Source organism: Daktulosphaira vitifoliae, unplaced genomic scaffold, assembly GCF_025091365.1.
Source record: "Daktulosphaira vitifoliae isolate Bord-2020 unplaced genomic scaffold, ASM2509136v1 Scaffold_2, whole genome shotgun sequence".
In the NCBI taxonomy this organism is placed as follows: domain Eukaryota; kingdom Metazoa; phylum Arthropoda; class Insecta; order Hemiptera; family Phylloxeridae; genus Daktulosphaira; species Daktulosphaira vitifoliae.
Window position 1 is genome coordinate 3,174,621 of NW_026099573.1, and position 16,721 is coordinate 3,191,341.

At 25.6% G+C, this 16,721-nt stretch overlaps 2 long non-coding RNA genes across 6 annotated transcripts; both read left to right on the plus strand.

Moving 5' to 3' along the window:
• The first annotated feature begins 210 nt into the window (after nucleotides 1-210).
• Nucleotides 211-11,151, plus strand: LOC126898882 (uncharacterized). Of its 4 annotated transcripts, none has more exons than XR_007702393.1 (4): nucleotides 211-1,119; nucleotides 1,193-2,477; nucleotides 9,263-10,879; nucleotides 10,968-11,151. It is a non-coding gene; the product is annotated as an uncharacterized LOC126898882 (long non-coding RNA). The 4 variants fall into 4 exon arrangements; XR_007702394.1 differs by lacking the exon at nucleotides 10,968-11,151 and having other exon boundaries at nucleotides 211-852; nucleotides 947-1,119; nucleotides 9,263-10,624; XR_007702396.1 differs by lacking the exon at nucleotides 10,968-11,151 and having other exon boundaries at nucleotides 211-852; nucleotides 950-1,119; nucleotides 9,263-10,624.
• A 2,613-nt stretch (nucleotides 11,152-13,764) lies between these two features.
• Nucleotides 13,765-16,439, plus strand: LOC126898886 (uncharacterized). Of its 2 annotated transcripts, none has more exons than XR_007702401.1 (4): nucleotides 13,765-14,080; nucleotides 14,177-14,474; nucleotides 15,195-15,400; nucleotides 15,516-16,439. It is a non-coding gene; the product is annotated as an uncharacterized LOC126898886 (long non-coding RNA). The 2 variants fall into 2 exon arrangements; XR_007702402.1 differs by having other exon boundaries at nucleotides 14,177-14,287.
• Nucleotides 16,440-16,721: the final 282 nt, after the last annotated feature.

Here is a 16,721-nt window from a genome sequence, read left to right on the forward strand (position 1 = left end):
AACGTCAGAGAAGTATTAAGTTAAATAATGTATAGCCGGATATGCTTGATAAGGCGTGTGAAAAGTGGTATCTGATATAACTAGAGATGTGAGTCGGTATTATACGGTATGATATAAGGTATAATACACGCGTATAAAATTATTTTATACCGCTGTATCAAAAAAAAAAAAGCTTTATCAACATTTATATTCTTTTGGATTTGATTTTAATTGATGCACGCAATTGTAATTAATGTTATGGATGGATTGCATTATTAGATTTAAATCTATCTATAATCGTGATTATTATTGTAGATTAACAGATATATTTTTAAAACATAATTAGTTGTCAGATCCGCCAGGGAAACATGGTTATCATAACAAACAAAAGCAATGGACTTGTTTACGGTATAACCGTGATCTCAGTATGTTTTTAGTATTACCACAATAATCTTGTCACATTTTAAGCCCCAACGCATGTCGGTTCAAATGGAAGAAAATAAAAGCACAGCACAGGTGAATCTATTCTGTGATAAAAGTATTTTGTTTTGTGATTTAAATTTAAAGTATTATTTGCAAATTACGAACTAAGATGGGTCGTCCATCAAAGCAAAAACGAGAATGAAACAGATGAACTATTTGATGATGTCATGACATACACAAATTAAGATTATAAAATATTTCATACTTTATAAATATTAATTCTTAGTACTCTGTGATACTAAAATTTGTAATCGATAAGGTGCTTAAGTTATTTTTTTTAAGGTAACAAATGTTAATACAACTATCGATTTTAAGATTAATAGTAAGATGCAATATTTTAATTTTTTAATAGTTTATTTAAAGGATAGGATTTTTTTTTGTTAAGAAAAAGTGAGTTTTATTATTTTATTTATTATGTTATTAAAAATTTTAAGTTTTTAATGTGGTAAAATTCCAATTGTGTATTTATACTTGTTTAAAAAAGCAGAGTTCTCAGACCTTTAACATCTAGGTGGTTTCTGGTTGCAAATTGACTATAGTTGATACTAAATCATCCTCTAGGCAGGAATTCTGGGTAGAGAAATATCTTAGTTCAATACTTTTACTAATTACTCCCTGAACATTTTGTTTTCATCAATTTTGCTAAAGGCTTTTTCAGTAAGTACTCATTTATTTATTGAGTTTTATGAAAAATAATCATTCTAAAGTTTATTTTTTCCCAAATTTTAAGGTACCACAAGGATTTATACGGTATTATACAGTATTATACGATATTATACAACAAAAAAATAAAGTACCGTATTTTAACAACTCTAGATATAACAGAAAAAAATTGTTTAATGCTGTTATCGAATCTTATAATAAAAATTGATATCAAAATCACTTCAAAATTACATAAGTTCTGAAAATTTAAATAATAGCTTAAAATATATGTTATTATATAACTTTAATTGTTCATGGTTACGTTTTGTACCAACGCGAAGGGGCGGTACCAAGGAGAAATTTTTTGGAGGCTAAGGCCGCATCCATTTTCGTCAATACATTCAACTACACGTATAAAAAACTAGAACGATAGAAATCAATTTCTTGAACGATAAAGATTTTGCATTATTTTAAAGGATAAATATTGTCTAAGAACATTTTTAACTGTGTATAATATTACATATGATATAAGACAACACTTTCCCTATCACCAATACTCGTAAAAATCTTATTTACACATTGGCACAGGACTTTGTGCAAATGTCACTAAATTCATTGAACGGGAATAATTATATTTTTTTCTTCAAATCTATAATAAATTTGTCAAACATAAAGACCTACATTATTTCTTCAAATATAAAAAATAATATTCAAATAATGATGAATTGCAGAGTATTGAGGGGATTTACACTCTTTCTATCTTTGGGTATTTTGGCCACGTATTAATAATTTATATATAGAATAGACGTGTTCACGAGTAGTACTTTAAGTGCTCGAGCACTACATGCGAAATTTTATAAATTAAGATATTTAACTTTTTCACATTATAGACAAATAAAATTTTAAAAATCGGTTTGAGTATATGTATTCTACTCTCCTAAAATATATTTTATATAATAATAGATTTTTTTTTAACTTCATGTGGATTGTAGAAGAAAGGGCTAAATCTTCTTCTTCCTCGTCTTAATCCCAACTACTTGGGGTCGGCCATCCTTATTCTAAACTTCCACTAAACACAATCTCCCACATCATCTACGCTCACATTAGCTGTCCTCATATTGCATTCAATAGCGAATTCCTCTTTTTTGGTATTCCTCTACCTCTTCTTCCTTTAACATTCATTGAAACTGTTCCATTCCTATACTTGACAAGTATACTAGTACTTGTTCACTTGTACAAGTAATAAACAAAAGCCAAATATACTATTCCTACGATTGGATCAAATGCCAAATAATTGTAAATGGGGTAGGATCTGAAAAATATTAAGTCATGTATCATTTGCTTTTTGAGGGCTGCAGTATTTGGACCTTTTTGTGAGTGATTTTAAATACATTTTAGCTTCGATGCGAAACTAAGAAGGTATTAATTTTACTATGATGTGTTTTTTTTTTTGTGTTTGTTACCACTTTTTCACAGCTCTCACCGAACCGATTTCTTTCAACGATACGTCAAAAGATCACAAATCGTATCTAGTCGAAGACATTACCCTCAAAAATTGAAAAAATTTACAAATTTAAAAATCACTAATTTTCGAAATTTTTTTACTTAAAACTGCCATAACTTTTTCAAAAAGGAACAAATCAATATTATTATTTTTTTTTTTAGATGCTTAATGTCTTTACCTATCATTTGATATATTTTTTTTATAAATTTGACCCTAGACCTGCCCACAGGGGGGGTTTTATAATGACAACTTTTTCACAAAAAATTAACTTTTGAAAGTGTTCCGGAAATACTGACACTTTTATATATATCTAAAATTAAAGCTTATGTAATATACTTTAATATTAAAAAAAAAACCCAGCACAGGGGGGTCGCGGCACAGTGGTGACGTGGCATAGATGGATCAAGTATAATGATATCTGACAGTGATTAAAATCACTATAAAAAAAAAACGCTTCGATGCAAATATTTAGATAATGTTTAATTTTAAAAAACGGTAGCACAGTGGGGTCGAGGCACAGTATAGACGTGGCATAGATGAGATAAGTATAGATGATATCTGACAGTGATTAAAATCACTATCATAAGAAACGCTTCGATGCAAATCTGTAGATAGTGTTTCCTTTAGAGAAATTGGTGAAATATTTTAAAAGCAACATGAACTCTTATTTCTTTAATTATATCCTGATTAGTAGTTCTTTGATTTTAAAATATAATATATGAATAAATACTAATTATAGTTTTTAAATTTAGTATGAAATTGTGAGGCCAGCTATGATGTATGGTTAATAGTGTTGGGCGGTTGATAAGAAAGTAGAGCAGAGAATAAGTGTAGCAGAGATGAGAATGCTTAGTTGGATGAGTGGAGTGACTAGAGAAGATAGGATAAGGAACGAGCATATAAGAGGAAGTATAGGTGTTGCGTCAATCGTGGATAAGATGACAGAAAATAGACTTAGATTGTTTAGTCATGGTATGAGGAAAGAAGAATCGAAAGCTGTAAGAACAGTTATAGAAATGAATGTTGAAGGAAGAAGAGATAGAGGAAGACCAAAAAAGAGATGGAGGGATGCTATTGAATGCGATTTGAGGACAGCTGATGTGAGCGTAGAAGATGTGGGAGATCGTGTCAAGTGGAATCTTAGGATAAGGGTGCCCGACCCCAAGTAGTTGGGATTAAGGCAAAGAAAAAGAAAAATATTACCAGATATTCCGGTGGCAATTGACATAATATGATTGTTATTTCGGAATGTACAATTTAGCGTTTAGTTGGGTTTAAATAATATAGCGTCAAATCAATTACCTACTCTATCGGTTGTATCTCAATATACACTACACTTTAATGATACAATAAATAAATAAACTCACACATACACACATATGCATTTATAACATTGTGTCTAATGTAAGTATAACATGATAAAAAGTAACCGTAAAATGAAAAAAATGGAATATAAATTTTATTACTCATATTAAATGTAATGTAACTCGAAAAATATTTGTTTAAATGAAAAAATATAAGATTATATTTTTATTTATAATTGTCTTTTAAACAACTTTTGTGCGAAACTTTTTTTTGTAAGTTAAATATTTTTTTTTGAGAAAATTAAGAAAGCTCATATTTTTGAACTTTTGCGAGGATTTAAAAAAAAAGCTCAATTCCAATCTTGAGGACTATTAGTATGTCATTATACATATTTTAATTCAACTTTTAAAAAAACAAAATTTTTTCCGCAATTTTTCCTTTGTTGACTGGCCTAGATGTCAATTTTAAACTTGTAATTGAGCTAAAAGTTATGGTAATATATTCAATTTATTTTACTATAAACTTTCATAAATCTTTATCAAAAATTTTTCATCAACTTTAAAGAACCAAAAAAATAGGTTAAAATTGAAAATTTGGACTGATTATTTTTAACATATTAAAAATCAAATCAGTAATAATTTGAAAACAAATTTTTTTTTCTTTTAATTATTATTTTATATATATAATTAGTAATAATATAAAAAATTAGAAGTGATAGAAATAGTCTACTTGCAGATTTGAAAACAACGCGAAAAGTTGATTTAGAAAAGTATATTTTTGCTTCTGATGAAAGTTCCTTGTAGTCCAGTGCATTTTTTTATAGTAACAAACAGTTTTTATTGAAAATTATTGTATCAAGCCCTTTAAATTTTTATACACGTAAAAGTAAAGCAAAATATAACTTCTTTATTATTTTTATAATTTCTCCGTTTAAATTACAATATTAAATATCAATTTCATACTAAATTTAATAATTATAATTAGTATATATTCAAATATTATATTTTAAAATCAAAGAACTACTAATCATGATATAATTAAAGAAATAAGAGTTGATGTTGCTTTTGGAATAATCCACCAATTGCCTAATTAAAACAAAAAAAAAAAAAGTTTGTTGGGAATTTTTTCTGCTATTCTGCAAAATTACTCCTTCGTTGACTAGAATGAATCATTAAATAGAAAATTTTATGAGAATTAAAACAATGTTATTTTTAAGATTAATATGCAGTCAGAAAGTTTTATAATTATTATTTATTGTAAATTTATCAGAAAAACTCATTATTTTTTGCATTTTTATCGTAATAGAACACTTAAATAGAAATCATAGTAATCATTTCTAAGTAATTTTTGATATTTAAAAAGATTCTACTATTGAAATATCCAGAACTGAATTAATTTTAATGATTTACTTTAACTAAAAAAAAAAAAGTTAATATTTTGAATCCCTCTTGTGGGCAGGTAAAGGGTTAGATTTATAAAAAAAACCAAATGATAGATAAAGACATGCATCTAAATAAAAAAAAATATACTGATTTGGTCATTTTTGATAAAGTTATAACAATTAACAAAGTTATAAGTTTTATACACTGGACTACAAGGAACTTCCATCAGAAACAAAAATATACTATTCTAAATCAACTTTTCGCGATGTTTTAAAATGTGCAATTAGACTTTTTCTATAACTTCTAAGTTTTAATATTATTAAAAAATAGTTTTTACATATAAAAAAAAATAATTAAGAACAAAAAAAATTGTTTTAAATTAATACTGATTTGATATAATATTTAATATTAATTTGATTATTAATAAGTTAAAAATAAGGAAAATGACATATTTAACCAATTTTGTTAATCGTTTAAAGTTGATTGTTGTAAATGTTTATAAAAAAAAAAAAAAATTTATTTTACCATAACTTTTAGCTCAATTGGTAAGTTTGACATTGACATAATTAAATAGAAAATTTTATGACAATTAAAAAAATTGTATCGTTAAGATCAATATGCAGTCAGAAAGTTTTATAATTACTATTTATTGTAAATTTATCAGAAAAGCTCAATATTTTTTTGCATTTTTATGGTAATAGATAACTTAAATAGAAGTAATAGTAATAATTTCCTAGGAACTTTTGTTGTTTGTTGAAAAGATTCTATAATTGAAATATTGAGAACTTAATTAATTTTAATGATTTACTTTAACTAAATGTACCAATCAAAACAAAGTTGTTAAAAAGATTTACTCAATTGAGTTTATTATAAAATTTGATTATATTTGTAAAAATCAATTGTTAATTCAGGAGAAAAAACAATCATTTTTTTTAGAAATGATTTATATAGCAACACGTTAGAAAAAAATTTGAATATTATAGTCTAATAGTAGCACACACAAACAGAGTAATAAAATTATTAAATTACAAAGTAAAATGATTTAATTTTGTAGTTGAAACCTATCATATCAAACTTCATTCGTTAATAAATATTTTGAAAACATTAGAAATTAATGATTTTAATTGTCTTTATGGAGACGATGTAATAACTAACTGTTTAATTGATAAATTAGAATTTTTTTTTCAATTTTTGAGAGTAATATCTTCAACTAGATACGAATTGTAGTAATTTGACGTATTGTTGAAAAAAGTAGGTCAAGTTAGAGCAGAGAAAATAAATGATAGTCACAAAAAAATATCTTCTCGGCTTTGCATCGAAGCGAAAACTTAAAATATAGTAAAATAATTTTAATACGAATAAGAAATTTCTTCTTGCAAGGGGCGACTAAAGTGATGGGATCCTTGATCTTTATTGAAGTTATTGAATCTAAATGTGATAAAAATCAAACGAGTTAAAATTTATACTAACTTAAAAAGAATTAAGAAAAAATGCAAAAAATTCATTGCCATATGCGGGTTGGAACCTCGTACCCCAAGCGTGTAAAACATAAATTTTACCAACTCGGCAACCGTACGTTGCTTCCGGCGGTTGAAAAATTGGCTATTTAAGCTAGTTCAAATTTCAAAGTTATTTTTCTCGACTTAAAAGAAACAAACATATTTAAATAAGTTTAACTATCTATACTATATCAATTTTAATTTATATAATATTTATGAAAATCTGTACTCCCCTTGTCAGGTATTTTAAAATAAAATAAAATACAAAACCCAGAATTTTAACACAAAAATAGCATATTTTTGCATACGGTAGTCATTTTTACCATGAAGACAAATCCAGAGGTCAAATTTTTTTTTTTCACATTAAAGTATATTACATAAGCTTTAATTTAAGATATATTTAAAAGTGTCAGTATTTCCGGAATACTTTCAAAAATTAAATTGAAAATATCGTAGTAACAATACGCATGTTTAAAGTTTTGACCCCCCTTGTTAAAGGGGTATGATCCGATTTACAAAAAAAGCGTGCCAGATGAAAGGGGTATATCAATATTTATTATAAAAAAATAATAATATTGATCCATACATTTTTCCAAAAGTTATATAAAATATAAATTAAATAATATAACATATAAAATCGAGATTTTTTTCACGGAAATCGTACGTTTTTCTTTAACTTTGATGTCCGTTTTCACCATGAAGACAAATCCAGAGGTCAAATTTTTTTTTTTCAAATTAAAGTATATTACATAAGCTTTAATTTAAGATATATTTAAAAGTGTCAGTATTTCCGGAATACTTTCAAAAATTAAATTGAAAATATCTTAGTAACAATACGCATGTTTAAAGTTTTGACCCCCCTTGTTAAAGGGGTATGATCCGATTTACAAAAAAAGCGTGCCAGATGAAAGGGGTATATAAATATTTATTATAAAAAAATAATAATATTGATCCATACATTTTTCCAAAAGTTATATAAAATATAAATTAAATAATATAACATATAAAATCGAGATTTTTTTCACGGAAATCGTACGTTTTTCTTTAACTTTGATGTCCGTTTTCACCACGAAGACAAGTCCAGAGGTCAAATTTTTTTTTTTCAAATTAAAGTATATTACATAAGCTTTAATTTAAGATATATATAAAAGTGTCAGTCTTTCCGGAACATTTTCAAAAGTTAAGTTGAAAAAGTTCTACTTTCTATACGCATTTTAAAAGGTTTGCACCCCCCCTGTATAAAGGGAAATGGTCCGATTTTAAAAAAAAGTATGTCGAATGAAAGAAGTATATATAAAGTATTTATCATTAAAGAATAAAGTTGATTCATGCATTTTTTAAAAAGTTATAGCAACATAATGTTAAAAAATGTAAAATATAATATCAAGAATTTTTTCACAAAAATAGCATATTTTTGCATACGGTAGTCATTTTCACCATGAAGACAAGTCCAGAGGTCAAATTTTTTTTTTTCAAATTAAAGTATATTACATTAGCTTTAATTTAAGGTATATATAAAATTGTCAGTCTTTCCGGAACATTTTCAAAAGTTAAGTTGAAAAAGTTAATTTTTTGTAAAAAAGTTACCATTTTGAAACCCCATCCTTTGGGCTGTTAAAGGGTCAAATGTTCACAAAAATATATAAAATGATAGGTAAATATTTAAGGTATCTATAAAAAAAAAAATTATATTGATTCGATCATTTTTAAAAAAGTTATGGCAATTTTAAGTAAAAAAAATTGAAAAAATATCGAAAATTAGCGATTTTTAAATTTGTAATTTTTTGGGGGATTTCCCCCGTTTACGGGGAACGAGGGAATTTTTTTCAATTTTTGAGGGTAATGTCTTCGACTAGATACGATTTGTGATCTTTTGACATATTGTTCATCAAAATCGGTCCAGCGAGAGCTGAGATTGAGCGTTCACAGACACAAAAAAAAAAAAAAATAAAAATAAAAAAAAAAACACATCATAGTAAAATTAATACCTTCTCAGCTTCGCATCGAAGCTAAAATTATATTGATATGTTTATTTTTGAAAAAGTTATGGCACTTTTAAGTAAAAAAAATTTCAAAAATTAGCGATTTTTTTTTGGAGGTTTCCCCCATTTACGGGGAACGAGGGAATTTTTTTCAATTTTTGAGGGTAATGTCTTCGACTAGATACAATTTGTGATCTTTTGACGTATNTTTCCCCCATTTACGGGGAACGAGGGAATTTTTTTCAATTTTTGAGGGTAATGTCTTCGACTAGATACAATTTGTGATCTTTTGACGTATTATTGAAAGAAATCGGTTCGGTGAGAGCTGAGAAAAAGTGGTAACAGGCACAAAAAAAAAAAAAAACATATCTTAGTAAAACCAATACCTTCTCAGCTTCGCATCGAAGCTAAAAGTAAGATTAATTGGATACTTAAAATAAATATAAATAGTATAATTTTATTAAAAAATTTGTACTTTGTTTTCAGTTTTTCATTAAATACAACTGTTGTATTAAAGTGTTACACTCCTCTACTAAGCAGTGCATCAGTTGAGAGAGTTGTTGGTGTTGCTACAATCACTAAAATAAGGAGTAACATGTCTGTTAACACATTTTGAATAAATAATGTTTTTAAAGTGCAACCAGCAAATTTTGTTATTAAAAAAAAATAACTTCCAATTTCAATCATTATTTTGAAGATTATTTCAAATACATAATTATTAATAGTATTTGAGTGGTAATTTAAATACTTTTTTTATAAATTATATGAGTAAATACTTAAGGCGTCTGGGTACCGACCGCTTTTTAGTCAAAAACAACCCGTTTTTGTTCCATCAGTACGACGAAACTACTGATGCGATAAGAATTCTGAAAACATATCTGAATTCAGCATCATGTCACTTAGGTATCGGTCAGGCCATATTTTTGAAATTTTGATGTTTTTAACCCTTTATTACAGTTTTCATTTTCGAATAATTTTAAAATTTTCAAAATAATTTTTTACGTTAAAGGAATCACAATTTCAAAAAAGTGGCCTGACCGATACCTAAGTGACATGATACTAAATTCAAATTTGTTTTCAGAATTCTTATCGCGTCAGTAGTTTTGTCGTACTGATGGAACAAAAACGGGTTGTTTTGTACGCTTAAACTAATGGATTTCAAACAGTAGCTGTTATATGTGACATGCTCGTGCGCGTATGTGCGTTATCCGCTGCAGCTATTTTTTTGCCCATAGGTTGCTAGGGCAATACCGACTGCCTAAAAATAGTTACAATGCATACTTGATATTATACCTGTATATATGATATTAGATTATTTGCTTTTATCTTATTTGCAAACCTGTCATCATTACATAGTAAGAAACAAATTTTGTTGTTGTATTCCTATATAAGTGTCGCTAAAAAAATGGGGAGTCATAAAAAAATATCTGGTAAGGTACGAATATATAAAAATAATTTTCATACACTTTCTTAGTTTCGATAGAAAACTGAGAAGGTATTAGTTTTACTATGATGTGTTTTTTGCTTGTGTCTATCCATATCTGTACCTACTGGACATTTATTGTTCAACGATACGCCAAAAGATCAAAAAATATATCTTGTTGATGTATTCAGCATTATATTTTAATAATTTCTCTTTAAATCTGACACAAAAACGTGTTTTTCTCAGTCTCACACTATGTTATCAAACTAGATCTAACACTAAGTAACTGATGTTATGAATAAAATGAATTTTAAACTACATACAATAAAAAAAAGTAAATCATTTTTTTAAAAAAAGGTGGTCAGATTTGAGTGATAATGAGATATAACCTATATTTAATATAATACGAAGTGCTTAGAATTCATGAGGTATAAGTGACATTTCAAAAAAAAAAAAATTATTTAGGTACACCATCAGACTGAAAATTAATAGTTCTTATTAGTAGAAAAAATTTGTAAATAAAAAACACATTATTGTAAAATCAAGATACCACTTCAGCTACACATGAAAATTAAAAAATAAATACAATATACATTATTTTGGTAGAATGTTTCCAATTCTCAAACTAACATTTTACTTGACATACCTCAAACAAGTAACGAGGAGAATTTAATAAATGAGTGAGTAATTTTTTCACGAAGAAAAATTTTTAAAGAAGGGCAAGGTTAAAATATAATTTATTAGAAACAAACATTTTTTTTTTTTTAGAAAAATTGGAGATGATAGTTTTTATGATTTTTTACCATTGTCACCCAGTGCACAAACTCTTGATACTTGTAAAAAAATTTCTTCAGAAGTTAACCAATTATTCAAAAAGAGTTAGTTTATTTTTTATAGTATTATTTTACAATGAAATTAATACACATATTTAACTATTTTAGGTATAATTTAAACAGTCGTAGAATAATAAATATTGAATATTTTTTTAATAGTTCGAAATCAATTAAACACGAGTTATTTGCTTGTAATTTTTCAAATCATGTATTTAAAACTGAAGTTCAAAGGGGTTTTTTTTCAGAATTTCACTTTGAATGTAATTTTTTGCAAAAAAAAAGAAATTATTTATTCAGAGGATCCCAAATTAAATTATTCTCATAGTATAAATACTGCAGTTGTTACTGCTACTTTGAATACTAGTCAGGGGTTTACAAATTTAGAACAGTTTTCTGCTGTACTAAATATGCCATGTATGAGTAATAAGACGTATCAAAAATATCATGATTATATTGCTAAGAAAACTGAAAAAACTGCATGGGATTCGATAGATTTAACGGGGAAAGAAGAAACTAGGTTTGCAATTGAAAATGGATAAGTGAATGATAAAAGACTTCCCATAAGAACAGGCTTACAAAACTTAAATATTTTAGTGTGTAAATAATGTAATTATGTAAATTGAATTTTTATAATTAAAATTAGTTTTTTTATAGTTTTATAACTTCAAAATAATCGATATGTATCTCATATGATTTAACTTGTTTTCTGTAAATATTTAGTTTTTCTTAAATATCGAAAATAAATAGTTTAATTATTTTTATAATCAATTAAAATTTGTGAAATCATGACACGTCTATTAGTATTTACAGTGAGGCTGGTGTTAAACTATAGATTTTATACTACATAAAATAAACGTTTGTCGTTATCAACATAATCGTATTGCATCAAAAAGTAAGTCAGGTACACAACCGGTTTTGTTATCGACTATAACATGACGAAAATACTCCCAATAATGGACACTCACACTAATAATCATTTACTTCTCACACAACGACACTGCGTAACATGTTAAAACCGAAAAATTGCCTATATTCGACCCCTGAAAAAAGGTCGGTACCCAGACGCCTTAAATACTTTTTAAAAGTATTTTTTACAACAATGCATAACAGTTTAATTTTGACATATTTAAAAATAAAAATAAACCTTCACCCACAAAATTATAATTGAATATAATAAAACCCTACAAAATAAAATTTTCTGAATATAACGCATTATAAACAAGCTCGCTTATTTATAATTTGCACATTATTAGTTTTGAAATTATGCATGTCAAATGATCCTACCCCTATTTTAATATTTTAGATATGTATCCAGCTATCACTTAGAAAATTCACTTGATTTATGGTATTTGATATTTTAAATACTTACGTGGTTAATTGTCTATGGTTTGAACAGAATGTCATGTTAATGTAACTTAATCAAAGATTTGATTAAAAAATAGGAACAATTAAAAATTTTTAATAAAATCATAGGTTAAAAAAAAACCTATTAATTTAGCATCGAATATATAATTTTTTTAGAATTTATAGTTAAAAGTGTATTTCTGTGAAAAACGCTTAAGGGGTGTTACATCCCCACTCACTCAATGAAATCGCCTTTGTTTATACACAGCACATTTTGCCTGCACGCTGTTCATCTGTAGTATTGATATACTACACGTTCAATAAGTAAAGATAAACAAGTCAATTACTACAAATAATGGGAACCTTTTTCCTTAATTTTTGAACCCTTGTGTAATCTATACAAATATATTTACTAATATAATGACTAATTTATTAATATAAAATATAATTAAAATTCGAGGGTTAATTATATTACTTTATACAGGGTGTTCAGTAAGTCAGGAAACGGGTTTCTATTGTTCTCATTGTTACAAACAATGAGAACAATAGATACCCGTTTCCTGACTTACTGAACACTCTGTATATAGTAATGTGACTTAAGTACGACAATGTATCTTACACGAGATATAGCCGTATTTTGTTGGTGGGCGGTGCGTGGTAGGAACACTATACGTGATGCATATACGGCGGTAGGAATATATAAATATATACAGGGTGATTCATTAAGGATAAGACACTCGTTTACTCAGTAACTATTGAAAATATTAAATTTTTGTACAGAGAAAAATTACTAAGCTTATAAAACTCTACAATAATATGAAGCTAAATAAATTTTTTTTTTATCCCTTCAGGGATAAAAATGTTTATTTATAATTTTTTTAAATGGGAACCACTATTTTTGATTTGATAATATGATAGAAAAAAAAATTACAAATAATTTTGTTCGTACAATTTTTTTTTCCGATTAACCGTTAGTCCGTTACAGCTTGTTAAAGTTGAGTGATTTTATGCCAAGTTTCTATTGTTATTTTACTGTATTAAATACAGAAGTCATTATTTTTATTTGCTGTTGCATAAACAAAATTTTATTGATCAAGTTATGACAGGTAAATTAACCATAAAAATTTACGACGCACTAAATGAGTGATAACAATAATAGATACAAATCGGATTTTCGGTGTATTATTAATAGCAGTCTATGGGTATGTAAGACTAAAGCATAAATTTCTTAGCCTCCCTTCACCATAGTATAATAACTAAATACAATCAAATACTACGATAATGTTATCGTAATCATTCTTTACACAAAATAATCTTTTTAACTTTTGTTGACTGATATGAATTAAAAGCTTTAACATAACCATATAAACGCTCGTCTTTTAANTATGAATTAACCATATAAACGCTCGTCTTTTAAAAGATTTTTGTTCGTTATTTAATTATCTTAAACATAACCTTAAAAAACTAAACTGGTACAGTACTAATTTGCTGGCTGTACTACAAGATTGCGTGGTCAAACATTTTTGTACATTAATAATGTTACATTGTTTAATTATTATCTAAATATAGTGTTTTAGTGCAGTAAATTAATAAAAAACTGTTTTATTTGTATGTTGTTACAATTAATAAATTATATTTGAAAGTTTATTGAAATAATTAAATTTAAAGAATATCGAACAATAGGCGAGTACAATAGACAATGAAGTAAATTTTATAGATCTGTCTTAATAATTTTATTTTATGAAATAGCTGCAGAAAAAATGAAATTTACCGAAAAATTAAAGAGATTAATTTTGGAAGATATTTACAGTTTTGGATTTGCTGCTGTCGAATGACAATATTACCGAAAAACTTAACTTTTTTCTCTTTTGAGAAAAATAAGTTTTGCTGTAGTGACATTTTACTTAAAAAGTAAGTCGATATAATGATGTAATATTAGATGTGTAGTATAATTAAGGCCAGATTTAAAAAAACTCCAGGCTCCAAAAACATGTATTGATGATCTTTTTTTGGCTATAGATTTTTAATTTATTTTCCAACTATTCCAAAATGATTATAATATACAGAACAATATTGGTATACTATATTTAACAATTTTGTAAGTAATTATCTAAATTTAACTATTTGAATATATTTTTTTAAATTGGTTAGCAAATAGACAAAAATTTGACATTATATCCATATTGAAATTAAACAATTTTGTATAATTGGGAATGTTATAAATGAAATGATATTAATAATATGATATTTTAAAACATTTTGTATGTAATAAACTTCAGTAACCTTTATTATGAAAGTATGTTAAAATACTATTTTTAAATTGCTAAATTAAAATAATGTAATTTTAAAACTGATTTTAAACTTTTCACTGATTAATTAAAATAATTTTTATCTTAGTTAAATTAGAGTTCTCAAATTGAATAATTGTATGGATCAGCTACTGAATATTAATACACAATTTTATAAAGAGAACTTATGATTGTGTTATGTTTCACTGTAGATAATAAATAAATATTAAGCAACCATTTTGATATGGTGCTCATAGCTATTATTATTTAATTAAGCGTGCATGGATTAGAACACTTAATTTATTTCACTAAATAGCAACAAGTGTNTGATTAGAACACTTAATTTATTTTACTAAATAGCAACAAGTGTCCTTAAAATATATAAAAATTTGCATAAATTAAAATTATTTTGAATTTTATTTAGAAAGTTGTTAACAGTAAATAAATTTGTTAAAAAAATTGTTTTAATATAAATTCAGTTTTTAGTTTTTTTTTAATAATTAATAATCTATTCCTTAATTTGATTTCAGTTTTTAGTTTTGATACCTGCTATTGTAAGTTATCATCTGTATTATTAAGTATGCACTTATAAGTAAACTAAGATACTTCAATATCATAAGATTAATATCCTAATCATATTAAGAAACAAAAAAAGATTGTAATCATGATTTTTTATTACTGTCTATCATAATAAAGTCATCTATCGAATTAACATATAGTTCTTGAACAAACTAAAGTGAGTTTAATGAAATAATTTTTCCTTTTTTAGTATTACAAATTTTATTTCATGTAAAATTTTTCATGTAATATTTCATGTAAGTTAATTTATTTTGTTATAAATTTGATTTCAGTTATAGTTTTTGTACAATTTTGATGTCTATTGGTTTTGTATACACTTGTCTTAACATACTACATTAATAAGCTTTAATTTCATATCAGATCAACATTAGAATGAATTGTTATACTACAAATACAGTATTGTAGCTAAATTTCTCATTTGAATTTTCATCGAACAATATTAGATTGCAAAAAAATAAATAAATCTAATAGTAATTGTTAAATTTTTTAATTAAAATAGGGCAATGTAATAAAGTAATACATGTAGTTATTATAGTACTATTTTTATGATGTAATATTAGAGGGAGTAGTAAGAAAATATCTTAAAATTTAAGATATAAGTAATTGTTATTTTATATGTTACTTTCAAGTATTTAAAAAAAAATTATAGTAAAATTATTATTTTTATAGATAATATGTTTACTTCAGTAGAATTTTGATAAGGTTAAGAATATTGCGTTCCTTGAAAAAGAAAATTTTACTCAAAAGAAATAAATATTATAGATAATACAAATAAATTATTTGTAGTTGTATAGCTAAAAGATTTGAATGTGGTAGGTTAGACTAGTTAAAGCAATTAGTTTAAATTTAAAAGCTGTTAATTATTAAAATAAATACATAAATTCATTAAAACTTCACAAATTTTAGTATTGCCAATTGGAATCAATCTGTTATATTTTTATAAATAAGTGTTGAATACAAACTCAAATTCTTAAATAATTTTAAGTCAAATTTTTTTTTTAATAGTTCAAAAACCTTATTAAGTTAAAAAAATAATTTCCCTTGAGCCTTAACTTATCCAGGTTCTACTGTATTTTAAAATTGGCATCAGTGCCGTGCCAAGAAAAGGGCATAGGATGATATAAGGTTCATACACTTTGCAATATTTAATTGTTATAATTGATAGTTATTTAATATTAGAGGATGCTAACATATAATTTTAAAAAAAATTATATATATAAATTTTATAAATTAAAATAAATAAATAATAAATAAATTTTTACCTATTCTCTTTTCATTGTGTCAGTGCTAGGTTTTACAGTTTTTCTTGTGCTTGAAAGAAAGTAGTTTAGGTGGGATAAATTTCTTCCAATAAAAATTATTACATGATGAAGGTATTATTATTTTTTTTAAGGGAAAAATAATAGTTATTCAGAACAAAAACTCCATACTAGACCTAACCCCAAGACCTATACTAGTGGAGGCATGATTGCAATGCA